Below are 23,746 nucleotides of genomic sequence, written 5' to 3'. Positions count from 1 at the left end.
ATACCTGGATGCGTCGACTGAGGTAAAACAGACCACAACTTCGCTGCTCGCGTTTCTTCACAGAGTGGAAAGGCTTATTGATTTTTTTATTTATTTGTTTCTGGGGCGCATGCTCTTGTGCAGAAAAGGACATGCCGTGAAAAAGGCGGCACGCATCGACTCTTTGTGTTAGCGGGCAACCGTTAGCGTAAATCGACGTTGGCGCCAGGCTGAGATGCGTCTTTCGCGACCAGGGGCACTGCAAAGCGCCAGCTACGCCGTACCGTAGCAGAAAAACTAAGAAAAAAAAAGAGAAAGAAAGGACGAGTAGGAAGGGAATTATCGATGTAACGTTCCGCACGATGGCGTGGCATTCAGGGAGAAGCGCCCGTGCTAGAAGTCGGTTAAATTGATCTGTCAAAGTTAGGTTATGGTCTTGAGCAGAATTGACCAGCGTACTCTTCATGCCGATAGTCCATGAATAGCGGTGCAATAATGACCATAAATTGATGAACTAGAGCTTCCTTTAAACTCGTGTTTGCACTGGTTAACTAACAATAACTTGGTCTAGACCACGAAAGTCAAATCTACTGAGCGTGGAGAGCCTGATACTGATTCGCAAAGCGACAATGGCTCTGCAGTGGTTAAAGGGGAAAAAAATGTTCAGTGATAAACTTGCCGTAAACGAGTTGTAATGATGATCGTAGGCGATTTCCAATGATCACTCATCAAATAAAAGACGTGAAATCACCTTGTGGTGCCCTACATTTCCTCGAGTCTTTATCGCGCACTCACATCGGCAATTTAACCAGCAGCGACGCATTTATCGGTAAAGAAAAAGTAAAAAAAAAAGAAAGCTTACCAGAAGCACCGATAAGTCGCATATATACGCGTCAACGCTGGTCACATTAAATGCGCGCGCAATTTTTCGACTTATTCGCTCTCTTTTTAACGCAAGGAAGTCGTCGACGGGCGTGCGTGTCAAAACTGCTCGGCCTCCGCTTTAACAACGTACCACACCGCCCGGGTTTCCTTTTAAAGCCCCGACGGGTGAGGCGATCGCGACAGTCGTGTCGGCGACGACCGAAACCGTCGTCGTCGTCGAAAAGGCGGCGACAGTGGCGGCGGCGCTCTTCTTTAAAAGGAACCGCATCGGCGTTGCAGTTCCCCCCTCTGTTCAGTCCATTACGATCGGACCCAGAACAATGATGGCGCCAGAGGAAGCGAGAGCGGCGACGATGCGGGGGGCTTCTCGGAATCGCAGTCCCGTCGCCACGGCTTCGCGGCCAGCAAGGCATTCATGCGCGCCGAGTTCCTTTTCCCCTCTCCCTCGCACTCTCACCCTACGAGATATGGAGCGGCGAGGAACTTCGCTCCGCCGCTATTGTTTGTTTGCTTGTTTGTTGGGTTGTCTTTCCTCGTTTGATCTTTTCTTTCAAAGTTTCGTTTTTCTTTTTTCTTATCTTGCAGCCCGCCGGCGCGGCGCCGTGCGTCGAGCGGCCCTCCTCCACCCTTCCCCTCCTCCACCCGTCTTTTATCGCGGACGCATGTTTATCGGGTGCTGTGCCGCGCGGGAGCACCTTTTGAAATTCGGTCGTATATCAGCAGCTACACGGGGAGAATTAGAGTTTGGGAGCACCGGGGGAAGGGGGAGAGGGTGTAAGTGATGTGACTTGTTTGACTCGAGACTCCGCAAAAACCGCAGAATCGCGGCGCCAGGTATAGCTGGCGAGCAAACTGTGACTAGTAAAAACGTAAGAAAGCTGTATTTTGGACGGTAAAACATAAAGGTTTCCAACTTCAAAAGAAGTTAAACAAAGAACAGAAAACGCAAGAAGGCGGAATGTTTCACTTGCGTATTGAAACATGTTCAACTCGGGGATTTTCATTGGTTGCTTTTAATGGCGCAGGGTGCCGGCGTTCCACATGTTATTTAAGCAGTGACTTTCGGCGTTCCGCATAGATGGCACCGTTTTACAGTGCCGGGCTACAAAAACTCGTTGGTACTTGTGCGCTGGAACGGTGAACCCAACCCAGGGAAGTGAACAGGGTATGTATAAGCGAGGATAATTCATGATTATATTGCGCTTAGTGTTACACTGAAGATATGAGTGAAGGACAGGACGCGGACGTACGTAGCGCGTACCGTCCGTGTCCTGTCCTTCACTCATATCTTCAGTGTAACACTAAGCGCAATATAATCATTAACGTCCACCAACTAGCCCCCTTTATTGCTTTACTAAGAGAGAATAGATTAAATAACTTCCAGCGCGTCTTATTTCGATAACAATTTGTGAATTATTTCTTTTTTCCTTTTCTTTCCTTCTTTTTTTTTTTTGCTGTCCCTAATACATGAAATGACGCCTGTTCGGCGATAAATAGTGAGAATTCATTTCACTGTCTGTGCGTTTTACTTTCATTTTGTATCGCCACTGCTGTATTGCTTCTTCTGTGGCAGCTCTTGCTGAGCTCTTCGTACACTCATCAGCCTCATGTAACATCCCGTTATTACGTTATGTTAGGTAAGTAAATAAACAAAACAAAGGTACTGCATCGAAAAAACCAAAACGCACATCTGTTTAACCTAACTAACCTATGTCCACCAGCACAGACACACACTGGAGCGCTGCGCTCTCCCAGACGGGAAGGCGTTGTAGGCAGTGAGTAATAGTTTGAGTCCGGCGTAGCCAGATCATAAGTCACGTGTCACTGACAGAAACATTGGTTACGGGCAGCCTGAAAGGGACAGGCTATTCGGGGCGAATCGCTTGTTCCTTACGACGAGTTAAGTGCCCGGACGACACTCGCGAGGGGTTGTTTTGTTTAGCTCTCGGTTACTCGACGATATAATAAGCTCTCGTTTTCTCCATGAAAACCTTGACGCTTCAGAAGCGTTTATTCCTACTTATTCTCTAATATTCTTCTTTTTGTACACTCCGCCGACACAAGTTGGCATTCCAAACGGAAAAATAAGAAAAAAGAAAAACAAGAACAGTCGTACATAACTGCTGGTTTCCGAGAGAACAGTAATAAGCGAATGCGGCACACAGGCTCGCATCTCGTAACAGATGGACACTGTACGCAACTCCGCTTCTAGTGAAGCGAAGTTTGGCATTTTTCTTTTGTTTCGTCTGGAACTCAGTTCAGTATGGAGCAACGAGCCTGGCTTTGCATTTGAGCGCAAACGAAGACTTTTCAGACCATGAATTGTCGAGAGCGCGCCAGGAAAAGACGTCACAAAAAACAAACAAAGAAAAATAAAAACAAAAACACTCGCCCCGCATGAAAGCAGTTAGACAATGGCACTGCCGCAGCGCAGAGGAACCTCTTTAACGTCGAGTTTGCGTAAAGACCCGTTGCGAGCGCCCCGAAACAATTTAAGCTAACGAAATGGTTCTTGTACAATCCCTCAGTGAGTATACTATTGCCCTTTCTTTCAAGCGTATGCGGGATTAGGCGGGTCATTCCGTCGCGCCGTTATTCAGTCTGTCTTTTCTTTCTCTTTTGTGTGTGTGTGTGTGTGTGTGTGTGTGTGTGTGTGTGTGTGTGTGTGTGTGTGTGTGTGTGTGTGTGTGTGTGTGTGTGTGTGTGTGTGTGTGTGTGTGTGTGTGTGTGTGTGTGTGTGCGTGCGCGCGCGCGCGTGTGTGTGTGTGTGTGTGTGTGTGTGTGTGTGTGTGCGCGTGTGTGTGTGTGTGTGTGTGTGTGTGTTTTAGCCTTAAGCGTACGTGAGTACGTGGTTGCAGCAGCGCCTTGTAACCTTCACGCCGTTGCCGCTTTCGGCGGAGAAGAGTAACGCACACACAATATTCAGGGACTCGATAAAGAACGAGACACTCTGCCCTGGGCGAGCTCGCATTTAAGCTATTGAGATTCTTTCTTTTCACGTCGTAAAATTCGAGCTTCCTACTAACCACCCCCTCCTTTTTTCTTCCTCCCCCTTTATCTGTTTTCTCATTCGACGAGGCCTTAGAATCTCCTCAGCTTCGAAGAGCAGAAAGAAACCGACCAGCTTGATTTACGCCTCGCACTATGTGCCACTTCGCCCTCCGACGCCCTCTGACGCCCCTCCCCCCCATCTGCCAAGCCCCTTCGCAGTGCGCACAACACAAACACACAATCGCGGCGATGTGTTTTGTTTTTTCGCGGCGGTTGGTGGCGGCGCCACCGCGAAGGACGTGACAGCACGTTTTATGACGAGGTGTTGCTGCTACAGTTCAGGCTGGAGCGGCAACGCTTTTCCAGAAGTACTTCGCTCTCCGCCTCTCGTTTTCTTTTTTCTTGTTGTTAATGCTCTCCCCCCCCCCTTTTTTTTTATAGAGGCATCCTTCTCTTCCCGGTGTCTCCACTGTACAATTTTTTTGATTAACTAAAGCGTCCTCCCACATAACCCTTCTCCCCTCAACCTAAATCTAACCCCCCCCCCCCCATTTTTCCCCCGTGTGACGTTGTTTACGTCGCCGCGAATGCCGTATTTTATGGTCGGTCTCTTTTCTCGAGGCCTCGCCTTCTTGGTGCTGTAAGCCACACGTGCGCGGAACATTTTAATTAAATCGAGTCGGGAGGACATAAGTGGATACGACACGTGCAATACGGTCGCTTTGAGCGACATCCTTCCTTAATGTCTTTTCTTTTTTTTTTCTTTTGACTTCAGATTTCCTCTCGTCGGAAGGCGAGTAGAAGAGAGGCCCAACGGCGTTTCTGAGCGCTTACTCGACTGTTCAGAGTGTGCCTCTCGCTCGAGGTTGCGGTCTTGCTATTGTGGCTGTTTCTACGGGGAAAGACATTAACACCCTGTTGTGCCTAGCGTCGCTGCAGGCGTCTCCGTGTGCGGCGTTCATTGTTTCGTGCGTGTATTTCTTCATCAGCGCGCCTGATCATCTCGGACCGCATCGCTGCCTCATTGACGGGTTCCTAACTCAGTTCACGTGTGTTTATGTCGAGACTCTGTGCAGTGGTGCAACGTGTCCTGAGCCTTTTTGTATCTGTGTGTTGCGTTGTGTCCAGGGTTATATGGGTACCCCAAGTGCTTTGCTTAGCAAACTTCGCTCTGTATTTTCGGGACACGTTGCTTTTCTTTACCTTACAATGAATTTATTTTTAGTAATTATACTAATTACGTGACATAGTAGTAGCCGTTACTACTATGGGGCCGACTATGTCCCTTTTTAACGCGACATCTGTTAAGTGCTGGGAATTGGGTTTGCCTTGTCCGTCAGTTCCGTTACGCTGAAGAAGACGTTTGTCTTCACGGACGATACGCAACGATGATCGCCGCCGTCGTCAAGCCACGTCGTCATCCCCCAGCATCGTCACTGCTACGGCGTGAAGAAAAAGAAGTCTCAAAAATTAAGTTAAATTCTGGGGTTTTAAGTGCCAAAATCACGATTTGATACTGAGGCAGGCTGTAGGGGGGGGGGGAAGGGGACTTCGGCAATTTGGACCGCCTGTGGTTCTTTAACGTGCACCTAAATTTAAGTACACGGGTGTTTTCGCACTTCGCCCCCATCGAAATGGTACCGCCGCGGCCGAGAGAGTCGGTCCCGCGACCTCGCGCTTAGCAGCCAAAAATAAATAAGTTCTCTACAACGCTCTCCACAGCGATTTGAACCCATCCCATCCGAGCGCGCTAACCACTGAGCTTACTGCGCAACAATAGTACCGGCAAATTAGTCCAAGGCCTTACGCTCCTCACAGACTCCGAGAGCAGCGGCGGCTGTGCATGTATCTCGGAGGCCAGAACGAGCATCGTTCCGAGCAGTATTCGGAGCAGAACGATCGCGCAGCGGCGTCCTAGCCAACGAGAAAGGGCGAAACGGGCGCGAAAGGAAGCGGGCTGTTTCAATACACGACCCCTGGATATATGCGCAATCTCGGCAAACACAATTGTACGCAAAACGAACTCGTCGGCCCACTGAAAGCGCGCTCTGCAAGCACTCACTCATTATTCATCCCGGCACACGTTGTAGTCTCGCACTCCATTGGATGGCCGGCAAGGCGAAGCGCTAGATCTACTTTATAACGAATTAGAAAGGGAGTAACGAATTAAAATGTCATCCGATCGCGACCCCTGCCGGCGCCATACTCCGTCACATTTCGAGCACAAGCCACCGACCGCTCGAAGGACTCCGTGGATCAAACGCTCTGACGCGCGGCTATGCGCTATACGCAAGTGCGCTTGTTCGATCTCAATCACAAAGGTGGGGGGGGGGGGGAAGCCGCATTTCGATGCCAGCGAGAGACGCGCAAACGCCCCTGACCTGTTTTATTTCGGTGCACGCTAATGGCACGCCGCCGGACCTTCCCCGTGCAGAACTCCTCCTCCTCGCCGCTCGCTTTCGACGATGAGAGACGGACGCGATCAATTTCTCCCTCTACGAAAGCCCATACGTCGGTGACAGATCGGCTGGTCCCGCACAAGTCTTTCAACGGAAGGCAAAACCACCCGATTGGGGTAGACGGGCACAGGCGTCCAAATTTCAGAGTTCACTCTTCTTTTTCTTTCAATTCCGGCAGTCGTAAAGGCCCAGGTGTGTCCCAGTGTAGGTTTTATTGTAAACAACCCCTGCTTTCTATAAGCGGACTCGCGTCATTGTAGAGGGAGTGAGGGTAACGACAACGCTCACCCACCGTGGTTGCTTAAGTGGCTATGGTGTTGGGCTGCTAAGCACGAGATATCGGGATAGAATCCCACTCGCGGTGACCGCATTTCGATAAATGGGCGAAATGCGAAAAAGCCCGTGTACTTAGATTTAGGCGCCCGTTAAAGAACTCCAGGTGGTCCTCATTTCCGGAATCCCTTACTACGGCGTGCATCATGATCAGATGATGGTTTCGGCCCATGAAACCCCATAATTCAATTTAATGACAACGCTCGTTTTAAACGCGTTGTTGCAGAATACGCCAGTGACTCAACAGGTTCGCACAACACGCCGTTCGGGCCACTGAAGAAACACAGAAAGGAAAAAAATGAGTGAGAATAGAATCGTTGTAGTATGGCATCGTTTACACTTTGCAATTTGCAATCATCGATTGAGCATCCTGTGATGTGAATGAGCAATGAAGATGACGCTGCTCACAGGACATGTAAATTCGCGTTGAATGCGGTAAAAGTGTCGCAGTGCCTTGTGCACAAATGTCTACAATCTATTAAATATCTTGGTGTCCAAAGCAAACAACTATGAACGCGGTGACGCACTGTGTTCTCAAGATATTTGATAGGGTTGAACGTTTCCTCCTGCTACCCGCGCAAATCGCCACAGTTTGTGACGTGCCGTATAGTAACAAGTGGCCATCTAGGTTTCTGTGATTTGTACATTCAATCTTAGTGAAAGCATAGTGACGGTGCGTCTAAACGTATACAGTAAGTGCCAGTTAGGCACACGAATAATAATAGGCAGAACGTGTCAGCACAATTAGAGAAAGCAAAGGCGAAGACTACAGTTTATTTTACGGTAATAAGTTTTCAAACTTCGGTTTATATTGTCTTTTTAGAACCTACGGAATCAAAGACATTCTAATTCACCAGGAAATCCAATTTGAGTTGATGTTCTATCTAAAATTTTTGCGCTCACGATGTAACTTTTGTTACTGTCCGTATACATTCATTTGAATTTTGATATTGTAACTACTTTATATCGGGAGGTTATTCAATGACGCAGAACATACGTCTGTGAGAAAAGGGCTACAATATTTTATAATCACATGTAGTGTCTGTTGAGAACACAGTCATCTGTCCCCCCCCCCCCCCCCCCCGCCCAAAGAAAAATACAATTGTGCTGTCATTCTTGAATCAATAATGTATTTCACTGATATATATATATATATATATATATATATATATATATATATATATATATATATATATATATATATATATATCGTTGTATACAAAGCATATTGTAGGCAGCTGCTGCTGAATTGCTTTTTACAGCGCCGCATGAATATTGATTCCTCTCTCTGCCCCGCCCACTTTATTTCCGTTCCCGTAATACTCCGAGAGTACCCAACAGCGTTAACAAACGAAAACAAAAAGAAAGGGGGAAAAAGAACGAAGGAATTGGCAGCGGCTGGTCCTGCCTTCCCGCACCAAACACGCACCCGCACGAGACGAGGAGAAGGGGCACGCGGCGGGGCCAGGCCTCGAGGGCGAGCGGGTCGCGTTGGTTGCGGCAGTGCTCGCCGCAGGGGGCCCGCGATCGAACCCAGGGCCGCGCGCCGCGGGTCGATGCTCGGCCGGGACGGGCCGACCTTGTGCAACGCTCCGTCGACACCGGCCGCCGCCGGGGCTGCTCTTTGGGACGCGGCCTACACAGCTGCGTCCGGCCACGACTGGGTAAACGACGGGGCCGTGGGACGGAAGGCAGGGCGAAGGTACAGCTCTCGCTGCACTTGCGGCGGTGGGTGTTGAAACGGCTCGCGTCGTTTCCCCCTCGCTTCGCCGATTAGAGCTGGTGTGAGGGTCTTAAAGGCAGTAAAAAGCGTTGTTAAGGCAGCGCGGGTAGTAGTTATAAAGGCAGTACAGGTTGTAAATGTATAGAAGTTGATATGTGACGGCAGTACTTTGGGTTTAATCAGATGCCATCCGATGCCCCTCACTCCCTCGGTGAAAGGCAATGGAACACGGGGCGGTGTTATCGCGTGGTACCATCGCTGATATCGCCACTTACTCACTTTTACCAGCAGTTGGTGAAATCACGCGCTATCAACGTGGCTCTCGCTTCCTTGATTGGGGTAGGCGTAAGAGCAGTTGGCACGGTACTGTATCGCAAACACGGCTCTCGCTTCAGCCGTGACGATGGCTATAAAAGCGTCTGTGCGCGATCAGGCGCTGTCAGACGTGGCTGTGCCTTCACACGTGACAAAGCGGTTCGACGAGCTCGATCCTTACGTAGCCAGGATACAAGCAACCGGTTGGCTTGATCGTTTATTACATTGAAGCGCTCTTTGCCCTTTCCCCTCTCTTTTTTGAGTTCCGACTGCTGGCTACTGCAGCCTTGCACGATTAGCTGGTTCCGGATATAGAGCAAACCGAGGTAGCCCGAGGCGACATGTGTTTGTTGTAAGCAACCTTGGGCCTTTCCTACGCTGTTTCCCGTGTTCCTGCTTCGTCCTTGTGTCGTTGTTGCGCTGTGTATCCCAGTTTGCGTTTGAGCTGCCAACACGCCCAAACTTCTTCCCTGCTAAGGTTGTAAGCCAGCGCTGACGTGAGGTCGAACACAGACACGCCTTCGTCGTCGTTCAGTGGCCTTCACTGCTTCCTTGCCATGCCGACGTCATCGTTCCATCTTTGTCACAATGCCCTCATAATTGCGTCGCCATCGCGCAGCCGTCATCCATGTGCTGCAGTCGTTATTTCGTCGTCGTTTCTTAGCTGTTCGCCATGCCGTTTGCTACAGCGTAGTAAAGAAAAAATTAAATATATGTGGAACATTGCTACGTTCACGCGTCTTCTGAAGTGGCTTGGACTTAGAAAAAAAAAAAAACTCCATGAATGTCACCGGAGTCGAGTGCATGTGTACTGAATACGAACACCAACGCAGCTCGGGACCATCTCGTTCAGCTTAAGCGCGGAGGAGGTCGCCTGATTTAATATACATAGCATAGCTGAGTAGAGCGTTCACGTAGTTTTATTAGCAATACACACTCTTTCAGAACTGTGGGGTTTGCTGTAAGGGCAAAAAAGCAAAAAAGAAAAATGGGCTTGTTGCGTGTACCTGCTTATAGCAACGGCCTTATTGCTGCCATGGGAACCAAGAGTTTCGGAGTCTTGGTAAAGACCGGTGTATTCAACCACAGTCTTTTATTTTGCTTTGTGCGGGGGACGCTTAATCGAACAAATTGAGCTTACGTTTACACGTTTTCACACACCAAACGCACATCACGTTTTCTAAAATTGTCATAAGGTTTTTTTGTAACAACCGCGCCAGTACTTTGCTGCAGGAAAGAGAGAGCAGAGGGCCAGAAAATAACGACGCTCCTGAAGGTACGAAATGAATAATAAAACGTCAGCAGTCACTGAGAGGGAAAAAATGGGCAGGGCCAATGCGTTACGCTTTCTCTTACAGTTAATAGAGATGACTTTTTTTTTTTTCACCTATAACAAGCGCACAGGGAACTGCCGCGATACCACACAGCGCCGGAGACAGTCAAGCGAGACCGCGAAAAAGGAGCTGTTGCGATATACACGTGGCGGAAGCCGCTGAGACGAACCAAAAGAAGTACCAGTAAAAGAGCAAGCACTCTCATCGACGTCGGAAAATTGAACAGAAAGCGCAGAAGTCAATGTACTAACGCTATGCGGAGAGAGGGACGCGACGACACGAAGTTCTATCTTTTTTTTTTTTTTTCGGCTGCATGACAACCACTACCGCTGTCTTCGTACGACTCAGGGTCTCATTTGGCGCCGTAGATCGTTTGCCCGTTCCGTGCTTGGAGTAGAGAAATATAAGCACCTCGTCGTAGCTCGCTGTTCTAACCCAAGACGAGAAGGGGGCCGTGTGACGAAAATTTGAAAAGTAAGAGCAAGAAATAAAAAAAAAAGGGGGGGGGGGGGGTGTCGGAGTGTCTCGTTCGCTATATAAAGTTTAGTTGTGAGCTGCGCTGCTCCACCACGCTCGCGGAAGAGATAAGGTTTCGAAAATAAAAGCTGGCCGGCGAAGACTTTCGGCGTACGTTCCTGAGCATCCCCTCCTTTCTCGCCTTCGTTTCAACCCATCGCGCGCTGTTGCGCATCTCCTCAAACATTCATGAAAGTACAGTTGCCACGCGGACAAGCCAGTCGCGTTTTGAATAGGTAAAGAGCACGGCTCGCTCGACGTCTACGTCTTCGACGAGGAAAAAAAAAAGAAAGAAGAGAGATGAACGAAAAAAGAAAGATCTGGGGAAGAAGAAGGTGGAGCGGAGGAAACGTTGATGCCCCGGAGAAACGTTTCGAGATGGCGCCTCGGGCGTCTTGGAAGCCTCTGCAAGCGTCGGAGGAGAAGGGGATGCCGCGATATGAGAGCCGCGGCGCAATGTGTACGTACGTACAAGTACGTACGGCCCCGCATCATTACGAGACGCCGCGAAAGCAAGTTGTGCTCCAAGAGAGAAGGGCACGGTTTGGAGTATGCCATCGCCAGGCTTGTGCGCTTCCGAGAACATGAGTAATGCAGAGAGCGAAGCCAGATTCGGATGGGCAGAAGAAAATGAAAAGAAAAAGAGAAAAGAACGTTAAGAAGCTTTCGACAGCGAAGTAGTCCCAGCGGGGACTGAAAAGATGAAGGCAGCAACGTTGTAGCGAGCGAACGGACAGTTTGGCGTATCCGGCGTGGGTGCAGTGGATTTGCGGTTGTTGAAGGCGGGCGCGTTCGGCGGGAACGTGAGGAACCGCCGAATTACATTGTTCCGCGAAAGTAATGAAGAAAGAAAAGCAGCGATATGTGCAAGTGAGTCGGTGGTACCACGCGTTATTCGAGACTTCTCGCCTCTTCGTGAGGCTGGAACTTAACGCAGATCCGGCGCACATGTTGTTATCAACTTGAAGTGAATGAAGCGTTGTTTATTGGTGACGTCTATAGTTGATGCTATGCAAAGTCTTGTTTGTTTTGGTTTGGCTTGATGGTTTTTGTGTAGAGAGTCGTAGTGGAGGACTGGCCAAGAACGGGCCCATACACCCAATGGTACGCACTGAGGCGCGAAATCAAAGAAAAATAAGGTAAATAAAAGAATGTGTAATTCACCATTCCATCACCAGATTGGTGTCCTCTAGATGTGCCAGTGAGCCGGCATTATGTATTCCGGTTTTATGTAGAAAGGTTTTGTTACTCATTACTAAGGTGGGCATATGGAATCACCATACAAGGGTTATATAGGCCCACCCACTAATACTTTCATTCGGCGCCTAGTAGCCCTTAGTGACACTTAATGCACCCTAGGTTGGCAGAAAACGGCCAGAAACACTCAAACCGCAATATGGAAGGATAGGGAAGAAAAAGTTATCGCTTCAGTGTCGCTTTAAAAAACTTGTACCTTAGGTGTTTTCTTTTAACCTTGTTTCTTCAGCTGAAGGAATCCAGTGTGCACAAATATTATAAAAGCGTGAATGTGCTTCTTGAAGGCAACTGTACTATAAGTATGGTTGGTACCACACTTAAATAAACATTATTCTGCGGGTTTGCGCATTTCAATTCACTTTCTTACTCATTTCTTTCATCACATCGCCCCTCCCCATGCTTAGGGCAGCGAGCTAGGTTAGTCAACCTCCCTGCCTTTCCTTCTTTACTGATCTCTCTCTCTCTCTCTCTCTCTACCGAATTGTCTGGACGTTGCGGATGCGTATGAGGAAGTATGCCAGGAAGTATGCCAGGAAGTATGCGTATTTACACCAGGTGTTTACAGAGTTTAAAGTTCGCTTACTAAGCCTGAGGCGGTGGTTAAGATGCCGAGGCTACTACAAAAACTACAAAACATCCGCCGAATCAACCGCACCGTTCTCGTTACGCCCGTCAGCACATCCTCCATTTAATCGTAACCACTGTTAGTGTCTCGCAATGTTATTTTACAAACGTGGAAGGTCACTGGTTCTATGGCTTCCCGAAAGAAAGCTTCGTGTTTTACGGGAGCTCGTTTCTCGGAGCTGGTCTCGCCTAAGTATGCCCGCCAACCCGCGGTTGGTCTTCGCCTTAATTGGTGCAACAGTTCGCTCCTTTCTTAAGTGTGTTCAAGACACGGGTTCGGGGAGATAAGGACAACACACAGGGCGAACTCCAGTTCTGGCGTGCCGTCAGAGATAACCCGTATCCTTGCGAGCTTACAAAGGTCATGTCCCATTTCTCAACGCGTTTATTTAATTAGGCGAGGCGCTCTGTGTCAGACATCGCAGGGCGCTTTAAGATGCGCACACTGGAGCTGGGCAGAGCTTATCTCTCACAACTGGCGTAGCTTTCGCGAAACTGACACCGCCCCTTTCATGCAATCCCAGAGTGCGATTATTACGTGCCGGCATTGCACTTACACTGCGCGATGATTGAACTGCACTGCATTCCTGCAATTGGCTGATAAACAGAATAAGCGCCTTACGCTCAACTGAGGGTAGCGAAGAACCTGAGGTAGCGAAGAAGCCAGAATTAACTTCGATGACATTCGTGTGTCGCGCGTCTAATAGTGTTTTTATTGCACAACAGGCATCTTCTTTTACTTCACGCGGGAGCATAACGAAGGCTTCCGTTGATTTGATTTTTATTTTTGTCTCATTATCAATTCGTTTTTTTATGAGCTGACTATATTCGTGTGCATGGGGCATATATGTACGTGTTTAAGGGGCAATATGTCGTTCAAGCTTGTCTCGGGACAGCCGGCTTTATTGCAACCCGCCTTCCCGTTTGTCTGCAGTTATAAAGCAGCAACAGATTCACATGTCCAATACACGCAATGCACTTAGTTGCGAATGAGAAGAAGGATTTTGGATAGCTGACCCTCGTCGATTTTTCATGTTTATACTCTCGATGCGAAGGATGAGAAGGAGGTGCCCAAATTTATTCCAGATCCGCTTTGATACCCTGATTGAACTTGACTAGCGGAACGAAGGCTCCACGTACTGCTGCAGTTGTTTTCAGCGATCTATTTGTCTAACGTCTGTCCTGTCACGCAGTATTTCATTTGATCGCCATTAGAAGTGGCAAGCATTCTTATGCTTAAAGTGTGCGCCTCGATTTTAACGCAGTGGGCTTTCTAACGCATTTAAAGCTTATTATTTAATAAAACTTGCGAGCGTTTATTGTGCCAGTGAAGAGTAGTAGTTGGCGCAAACATCTGCTGAAGCACAGCTGTTAACAACATCATCATCAACAACAACAAAAAGATACATTTGACAGATGACAAGGGATAAGCAATGCCAAATAATGCGCATATACCGGCGCTATGTCTGCGGAAAGAATTTAAATCCCTAGCATTTGGAATCTCGGCTCTCTCTTTACGCTTTTTTCACTATTTAAGGTCTTTTCATTCAGCGAATTTACACTGATTTATGCATTATCTATACGTTAGTGTAGTTGGATTAGCCAGTTCATTCGGCAGCCGTTATCATCTCTCTCTGTCTCCGCATTTTTTCAGAAAGCAAATAACTTCATCTGCTCTAGGGTCAAGTATTACACGCAGGCGTCCAGCGCGCGTCCAGTGGTGAAAGCTCAAATCAGAGTACTCTATCCGAAAGTTAAGGTTAGCCTTTTTCTCCCGCAAGACAAAGCGCGTACAAAAGATAACGCAATGGCTACTACAAAGCCCGCCAGAAAAACGTAAGGAACAAACGCAACACACGAGAGCGCGGCACTCACGCACCAACAAACTCAATAGAGGTTACCGTGGACGAGTATAGTACAACCAAGCGTGGGCACCAAAATGAAACTTTTCGACCCTTAGACAAACAAGTTACAAGAAGCTTTAATATATTCAACAGGTAGCTGAGAATGTCGACAAAAGTGCAGAAACTGGAACGCCACCAGAACGCTGTGCACCGCAACCCAACAAGCAGGAAGCTCGATCAACTGAAAGTAAAAGCAACGCAGTAGCAATACCGAAGAAAGCACTTGCCAACAGGCCAACAAACGCTCAGAGAACTAAGCTGAGAGCAGCGACCACACCAGTATGTTTACGAAGTTATGTGAATGAAAAAAAACAACAACAAAACAACGAAGCACGGGAGGCATATACTCAGCCTTGAGACAGACGCGTCACAAGTGGCTTACAATATTCAACAGGTCGCTGGGAATAGCGACGAAAACCACAGAAATTACAACGCACCAAGCAGAACGCTCTCCACCAGAAACACAACGAGGGGGGAGCTCACGTGAAAAACGTAACCCAGTAGTAACACGTAAAAAGCGGGCAAGCCAACGAAACCTCAAAGAACGGAACCGAACGTTGCACCGAAACGGTTAAGTTCACCGAGGTATGCGAAAGCAAGAACGACAGAGTGGGAGGTAGAGGAGGAGGAGGCTGGACGCTTGTTGGAAGCCATACTATACACCATAGACAGAGTGCTCAGAGCGAGCCTGCGGCGACCAAGATATCCAGGCGCGCGTGTTAGGTCGGGCGCTCGCGCATCCATTATGCACGCCGGCACGCGCCCGCAACTCGAACCACCTTGAAGCGGGGCGAGTGAACACAGTCGATAGCGCAGGAAACGAGGGGGAGGTGGTTGGACGCCGTAGCCCCCTGCAGGTTCGAAGGCGAGAGGTGAGCATAAAACGGTGCCTGCTTCCTCTTCCCTCTCCTTTTGATGCGCGTTGATGCATGCGCGGGTATTACTAGTTTTTTTCTTCCTTTTTTTTTTGCAGAACGCACTAAGATGAACTCGGCGAGTTTTTTTTTTTGCTCCTGAGTTCCTACCGAATAACGATCCCCGTGTTCTCTTATCGAGTGACTAAGTCGCAAGGGACAGCTTGGGAGCCGGACAACCAAGGAAGGCAGTAATATCGCATGAGTAGATTTTCGGAATTATTGCGCTGATTCCATGCTTGAAATCAAGAGACTACAGGGGTATTACTCAAGTTCGCGCATGCGCACGTGACCATGCTGTGACCAGTGGTGCTGCAGCCGCTCTCTAGCACTTTCGCAGCAGCCCTGACAGAGCTGTGACCCCTACCCCGCGGTTCGCAGTGAGTTGTGACCACGGCGGGTTCAGGCCAGGGGGACAGGACGAGTCTTTTACGTTAGGGTGTTTATTCGCCTTACGTTCGTGTATCAACAAAGGCAACAACAACAGAGAAAACAAAATCAGAGCGGCGGATTGTTCCGCACGGCTGAGGAGAAAACCACGCAGCAGAGAACCGCGCAACGGGCTGATAAGAGTTCAGCTCACCTAGCGTGGATACGCGTTCGGGCCCTGGGGAGGTCAGTCGCTCGCGAAGGCCACGCGCTGCCGGGGGACGGCGTCCGGCAGTCTCCGCGGCTGAATTGAGTTGCGGCCAGTCGCAAGCTCGTCATCCCAAAGACAAAAAAAAAAAAGAACGCATCGGGGGAACCATGCTTCTCCCGAACGACGGAGAGGGAGAAATGTTCACAAACAGGGGAAAAGAAGGAAAGGGTGGAGGGGGGGGCCTTGGCTGCGGCGTCGCGACCAGGCGCGTAGAGCAGCGGGAGCGGTGAAACGTGCTCTCCACGCGAGCACGCTTGTGATTATCGCGTGATAACCGCTCGGCTTCTCCGAGGATGTCGAAATGCGCGCGCACTCGCACAAAACCGAGAGGATAAAAGGAACGGAAAAGGCAGTGAGGCAAACTACAAGAATGCTTCTGGTTTCCTACCTTGAGCTGGAGGATTGAAACATGAAATAGAACGATGGCACAGAGAGAAAGAGAGAAAACGCAGGGGGAGTGCGTGACGTGGCTTGAGACGGCACCGCTCAATCGAAGACGGTCGCACAGGCCAGTCGACCTCAGGAATTGCAAAAGTTCCTCCACTGCCTTATTGGCCGTGGAGCGTTGGAGCCGGCGTTCAAGTATCGCAGGCACAAACAGCGGCCATGAGTTAGGCTATCGAGTTATGATGTAACGAGCGTGTTATCCGGCTTTCCACTCAAATAAGAAAAATGAAAACGCGTTTGAAAGTCGCCGAGGTGTAACAAGATGAGGGAATTTTCGGAAACCGATTCAGTCGGCTGATGACAGAAACGCGGACCACTGAATGACAGTGAGGAGGTATTTTCGTCCTTCAGTACCAGTGTTGACGCTAACGATAATCGCGGATATTTGTGCTGTATTTATCCTCTCTCGCAGGCAGAATTTGGGAGCCATCGAGGAACTGAGAAAGCGGTGCTATGTCATGCTCTGGCGCCACTGCCGTACTTAGGATGCCGCGGCTCTAAGTGTGTGTGCCGTGCCAGAGAGCTGCATAATTTTCCTCTGCTAAAGAACCACTCTTTTCTCTCGTACGGCTTGGTCACTTCTACCCAACTGCCCCTCAAGAAGATACAAACAAACAAGCAAACCAATAAACGAAACAAAAAACGCAGTCGTAAAACCGGCGAAAGTCACCGCCCACGTACGGACTGGCCCCACTGCACCAACCACCGCAATGATTTCTCCAGCACGTGACCAAGATCAGCGCAGGAACGCGCCGGCGGTGCACCTACCTCCGAGAGCGTCGGACGCGCGGCTGCGCTGCAAAGTTACCTCGCGCCATGCATGCCTAATGCGAGCCGGCTTAGACGCGAGGCGAGCCGGGTCGCACTCGCTCGGCATAAACGAAGCCGGTCGTAAAGAAAACTCCGCCCCGTACAACTTGGCGGGCTCCATTCGGTTAGAGAAGTCTCGTTCGGGGTTCGCGAAAAAGATGGGCCTCCCGGCGAACACGCCTGTTATGAGGAGAAGCCTCACTATACCGACGCGGAGCGGCGTGTTTCGAGCGCCCGCATCGTCACGATCGTGTACCGAGATTACACCACTTACGGTCGGGCGATGTGTGCCACTGGTTATATTAATTCGGTTGCGTTAGACGAGGTTAGTAATTGGAAACGACTGCTGGAAATTGCTAGCAGTGAAGGGAGAAAACAAGTATATCCGGGCTTTTACGAGCAATATCGACGGTATGACAACGAGGCGCTTTCCAAGGGTGGAAAACTCCGGATTAATTTTGGATACATGGGGCATCTTAACGTGCTCCTGAATCCGACACGAGCGTCCCTTGCATTTCGCAGAAACGCCCGTATACTTTAAATTTAGGTGCACATTCGGACATGGCAGCGGTATATTGCCGACAATCACGAGAGTGTTTGCGAGAGCGGATAAATCCATAGGTAGAAAAATGAGCCTCCCATAATTAGCGGTAAGGTCGCTCGCTTGGCAAGAAGCAACAGTCAGATAATGAGGAAAAAACTTGAGAAGGAGACTGATTAACTGTGTTATTAGTTTATTTCACATTGTTGTGGATTATCGAGGGAAATTCAACGTTCCATGTAATGCTTAAATCACGTCGTTAAAGCACACTAAGCAAGCTCGATTAATCACTGGTAATTACTACTTTCAAAACTCGGAGGCAATGGCCTCCGCCTGAAACGCCTTTGCAATCATTAAGTGCTGCTTAAGTGCTGCTTAATCATTAGGTGCCTTCGAATGTTGATTTATTAATTACTGAGAACATTATATCGACCATTTCAATTAAAGCGGAAATAAATCTGGGATTTCGTTTTAAGCTCTTTCTGCTTCCTGCGTAAGGACAATGTGATGATTTCTGCTAATATATGCATATCGAGTGAATAAAAGCCTTTTCAGAAACGTCTTGCTTCTTCATTCATTACTATAAGTCAGAGCTAGCATCTTACGTTATTGTAGCAATTACAGTGAACGATATCAAAGCTGCTTACGAAATACACCTGGGAAGCACACTGCGCTAAGCAATATCAAACTTCGCTCTATTGTAGCGGCAGACAATTGCACACCTGATATAGCAGAGACGCCATATTTCTTTTCGTGAAAATCCCTGTACTTGAGTGCGGCTTTGCAGACTGGAATACGTTTTATTTTCTTCCATTTTGTAAGTCTACTGAACGTTTACCGCAATGCCTCGCTCAAGGTAGGCGTACGAATATTAAGAATATGACGATGCAGATATGAAAGGAGATTCATTGCCGCAACGGTAAAGGTCCAAGCCCGTTAATTGCAATGTGTTGAATTTCCATGAAAAAACAAATATATATATATATTGAATCACCGCCAAAAGAACGTTATATATAATTGGACTCGTATGTATAGCTCTGGGGGACGGAGAAAATCGAAAATTAACAACAACATACTCAAGGACATAACGCGCTCTATAATAACGTTGAACTGCGGATACAACATAACCTAAGCTTTCGTTCGAAAGCTAGATTTCGACATTCAGAGCTATAATATGAAATGAAGCCACCTAAAAAAATTATCAGTATAAGAATATCTGCCGTAAAATAATTCACCCGGCGATTACGATACTGCCTAATGCGAAATTTAAGCGCAGCTCTATACTCCTTTTCATTTCGCGGTACATGAGCTGGCGCGACCGATCTGCCTCCTGCGGCACATTGCAAAGGGAGCGAAGTGTGGCGTGACTGCCTTGCTAATCGGGAGATCGCGAGAGGCAGCGTGTGGGCGCGAGTCACAGCAGCCGCCGCAAACAGACCACCGCTCATGCAGCGCTTTGTTTTCGTATGTCTGACGCGCGCTACCGAGACACCATCTTGTAGCCATCGACCCCGCAATAGCCATCTTGCGCGACACTATGCTTTTCTTTTCACGCTTTCGCCATAACCTCCTCCTCCGTTCACCGCGTCATGGCACCACTGCAGTCTCCTCCACCGCTTTCCTCCTCGAGTTTCGTTCGCTATCGCTGTCTTTCATCAACCGCTGCGCTCCGCGTTCGCTCTTTCATCCTTCGCTGTGCTCGTTCGCTCGGTTACGAGGGACGCCGACGCTCGCCGCAGGGATGGTCGCCTAAGTGCTGCGCTCTAAAATGGCAGCAACTATATTTCTTTAGAAATGGGCTCGCTTATGCAGGGATGGTGGTAAAATGCCGCCGAAGTCATTAGGCAATACACAGAATCTGTGGCTCTGCGATACATTAAAGGGCCCCTCATCAGGACCATAGAAAATTTTGGTTATACGCTGGAAGTTGTTACGTGTCCTCTAGGGAGCGTTCTGGCCCCAAAATTCTTTCAAATCGCCTCATTAATAGCCGAAATAGAAATATTGTCACGAACACATGATTTCAGCAGGCGGGTTCCACTGCCAAGCAAAATTATCTGTCTCCTTGCCCCGCCTAGCCTACGCAAGCGAAATTCCTTCCCTGCGTGCTCCCATATCGTACCTCGAGGATCGCGTGACGCATACGTTACAGACCCCGCCCTCATATTTTTTTTTGCTCCTCGCTTTTTTTTCGGCGCTACACACTTCCGCCGACGGCGTCGCGCGCGAGCTGTTGTGTCGTTCGCGCAGCGCACGATTTTGCGCGCTGTGCGCAAGGAAACATGACTAGCGGTATAATTCAGTGCTACACGAATACTGAGGCAGAACAAGCGGATCACAGAGCATGATCATGCGCTGGAACACGGTAGAAAATGACAGTTTCGGTACCTGCACAAGTGACCGCACAACCGCGGGAACAAGCAGACGAAGCGGAAGTACATCTCTCTTGCTTCGGTGCGAAGTAAAACAAAAAACACGCAGGCATTCCGTTTGTGTGTTTTATTATTTCTCTAAACTTCAATTCGTCATTTCAAGCAACAGATCGCACAGATAACAGATGTTGTCTTGAACAAGTCTCGAAGTCATGTGTCACCACGAGTGACGTCACACTGCGGACACGATTACGTAGGCGCAGGGGCACGATTACGTCACCGTCCGGCTTGGAGCGCGGCGGCCGCGAGGAGAAGGAAAAACGGCGTTCGGTTTGAAATTTCAGGTCTTTCCGCGGCGCGTAGCCATGTAATACTTTGCAGGCACGATCGTTATCGCGCAATGTAAGTCCTGCGCTTGTCATCTCAAAGTGGCCAGACCTGGTGAAGAGCCCTTTAAGGGCTGCCCCTGTATCTACGAACTCGAGCACAGAAGTGTAGTGATTGAATGATTGCCCTGTGGGTACTTGAGGTGTTTGGCTGGAATGAGTGCGCTAGTTCATTTATTCGAAAGCGCTGTTTTATTCTGGCAGAAAGCTATCGTATAGAGTAAGAACAAAAAAAAAAGGTGTGGGTACTGTTCGCATTTCCGTTGGCACGCAAACTTATGTAAATGTCCCAATGAGAATGAACTAAAAGCCGCACCTCATCCAAAGCTTCCTCGCGGCATACCGTTGTAAACTTATTCCAATCCGTCAACGTAGTGTCTCTTCAAAGTCACGGAGTAACATTTGGACACATCCAGAAGTGCGCCCAAGCTGCGTACAGGAATTAGCGTGCGGAGAACGAACGTTTGTTGCGATTACATCTTGATTACAGCGCACGCTCAGGAGAAACTTGTACAACATAGACGGACGGACGGACGGACGAACTTCCCCAACTGCCGCCTTTATAGCGACACGAGCGCCTGTTGCGGAAGAATATAAACACGACACCACCCCCTCCGGCAAGAAGAATTGCGAAACCTCAGCGCAAGCAGTAATGAAGATGATTCCCTCATGATTACGTCATGATTAAGTAAGAACAATAACAACAACAGTTTTTTACAAGAAGGAGCCAGAAATTTGAGTCAGCACCCGCGGGAGGTGATATCTTGGAAACGTTTCGTGATTCGAAGCTGAGCGAATACAGGAACTCGTGCTTATCGCAATAAAGGAAGCAGTGTTCCTCGTTAACCCGCCGGTGGAACGGTAGTGGCAATAGAACGCGTTTTTCCTAATTGGAAATCAGTTCTTAGAGGGAGAGAAATGTCAGAAACAAATATGCCGGGCACAAAAGGAAACCCTCGGGCGCTCTGGAATTTCGTGCGAGTGACTCTGGTCTCGTCGAGTCCGCGGAGGCTAAGGCGCCTTCGAAAAATATTAAGTTGTGCGGAGGGAAAAAAGAAAGAAAGATAATCAGGAACATCGCCGAGTTACTTGTCCTGAGGGGACAGAGAATCTCGTGTACGCCATGTAGAGCACGTGTCGCCGCTTTTGGAGACAGTGCCTCGGATTCTCGCTGTGTTTGCCCTTTACATTGAAAAGCACAGCATCTTACGATTGCGAAAGCATAATTCGCAATTTGTGTGCAGGGCTTCTCTTAGAGAGAGAAAGAGAGAGAGAGAACGGGAAGGTGACATGCTGGGCGCAAGAGTGCGGGAATATGGCGCTGCGTTTAAAAGAAATTCCTTGCTACGTGTGGAATGTGTCACTTCTATCTTTCGGGTGTTTTACTTCCTTTAAAACACCCGCTCGATGTTTTCGTGTCTGATTTCTTCCCCGTGAAAATTGGTACTGTTGTGTTATTTCGCCTTATTTCATCACTGCTAATAACAATCCGTGGGGTTTACTGCTCCAAAGCAACAATGGCTATAAGGGGCGTCGTACTGGAGGGCTTCGTATCAATTTCGACCGCATCGGTTTTTTTAACGGGCGCATAAATCGAAGTGCACGAGTGTTTTCGCACTTCGCCTCAATCGAAATGTCGACGCCACTGTCGGGCGTCAACCCTGCGGCCTTGGGCTCAGCGGCGTTCCTATGTGTTCCTATGACTCACGCATTCTTTCGTCCGTCTATTAGATTACACAATCAATCAATCAATCAATCAATCAATCAATCAATCAATCAATCAATCAATCAATCAATCAATCAATCAATCAATCAATCAATCAATCAATCGCTTGATCGATTATCCAGTCAATCAATTAGTCAATTGATCAATCAAGTGGTCTTTCTCTTCTCACCTCGTAGAAAGCGTCGAGGTGCCCGCTAGAAAATTCTCAAAAAGAGTGTTTTGGAAATATGTTCAAGAGCTCGTGCATGGCATAAGACAAGCGCAATGCCATTCCTAGAACAAAGCGCCCAAGGCGCACGGCATGATAAAGCCGATTAGGTAACTGTGAAAAGATAGCAAGCCTGCCATGCGCTAGAAGAATTAATAGTTGGGCTAGTTGTTCTTGCATTGCTGGCGAGGAAAATTAGCGCAAAAAAAAAAGCTCACATGATTGTCTTTTCTTGCCGTGGGAGTTTTCTTTTTGCTTGCGCTAATATTTCTCGCTGCCGCCGGCATTATATTCGAAGTCAGCGAATACGTCGACGATATGAAATCCAGGAGCGTAAACGTATGAAACGGATATGAGCGCTGCAAAAATTAAGTAGAAAACAAAACCCTCTGTATTAAAACCGGGGGCCATTCGCGGTGATTGGTAAGCTGATAGCGCTCCGGCGATTGAATGACGAAACAGGCAGCACGTGTTTGACTCCCTTGGCTGCGAAGTTCTTATTGTCTCGCTGTCCTCCCCTCTCACATTCGTCTTCCTTTTTACTCTTTCTCTCGTCACCGGACCAATTTGCCGCGAAGTCGACTGACATTACAGAACAGTATCGGAACATTTTTATTCTACCGCAAAATTTCATTGGCCACGTGCAGGCGCACGTGGCCAATGAAATTGTATGTGTTTCTTCGGCATAGCCAGAGGGCTAGAACGGGCGCTTGCGCGTTCTTTGAACTCGCTTTAGGTATTTCGAGTGCTGCATGGTAACTGTCAGTGTTGAAGACCTCATAATAGAGGAGAGGTAGTGTTTCAAGAGACCTCGTCATGCACTTAGCGCCAGTTGACGTAGGGTTGTCATTTTTGTCGCGTTGACGGCCGCTTTGAGACGTTTCCAGCTCACGGTAAAATTGAACTTAACGCGCACGAGTTTCTGTTTCTTTCTTTTTTTCTTACACAGGGCAATCGTTAGCACGTTAACTACCAACAGTAGCAGTAAGCCAGCGAGTTTTAATTAACCGCGATTGGACAGTGAAAATCTGTAAAGGGAACCTTCGAGAAATAAAGAAAAATGATCTTGTGTGAGTACGATGGCATCGAGAGGAGAACAGAGACGCTTTGACACGGCGCCCAAACCGACAGCTTCGTCCGCAGGTGGAGCCAAAGCCCCTGAAGCCGATGCCAGCTTCTTATCGGCTTCTGAGCTAGTGACGCGCACCCACATAGCCTGCGGGCAGGGCGCGTCGTATTTGGTATAGCACCGCGATAAATCTCCGAGCTCGTTTCCATAACAAGGAGCCCGATCGGGCTCGGAATTACGGATGTCACGACAGCGAGTACCTCCCCCCTCGCGCCCTCCTACTCTAACCTGCACGTCACCCTCTTCAACGCGT

General features: G+C 48.6%; 1 protein-coding gene and 1 long non-coding RNA gene across 2 annotated transcripts in view; one reads left to right on the top strand and one right to left on the bottom strand.

The window, feature by feature from the left end:
* The window catches only part of GABA-B-R2 (gamma-aminobutyric acid type B receptor subunit 2), a 363,959-nt gene that overhangs the window by 225,042 nt on the left and 115,171 nt on the right, over positions 1–23,746 (bottom strand). The gene's annotated exons all lie outside the window — the stretch shown is intronic.
* Positions 1–23,746, top strand: part of LOC142560488 (uncharacterized) — a 263,361-nt gene that overhangs the window by 179,344 nt on the left and 60,271 nt on the right. The window lies entirely within an intron of this gene.

The sequence above is a fragment of the Dermacentor variabilis genome, chromosome 10 (assembly GCF_050947875.1).
Source record: "Dermacentor variabilis isolate Ectoservices chromosome 10, ASM5094787v1, whole genome shotgun sequence".
NCBI classification, from domain to species: Eukaryota; Metazoa; Arthropoda; class Arachnida; order Ixodida; family Ixodidae; genus Dermacentor; species Dermacentor variabilis.
The sequence above is the reverse complement of the archived record's forward strand: the minus strand, read 5'-3'. Positions and strand labels throughout refer to the sequence as shown.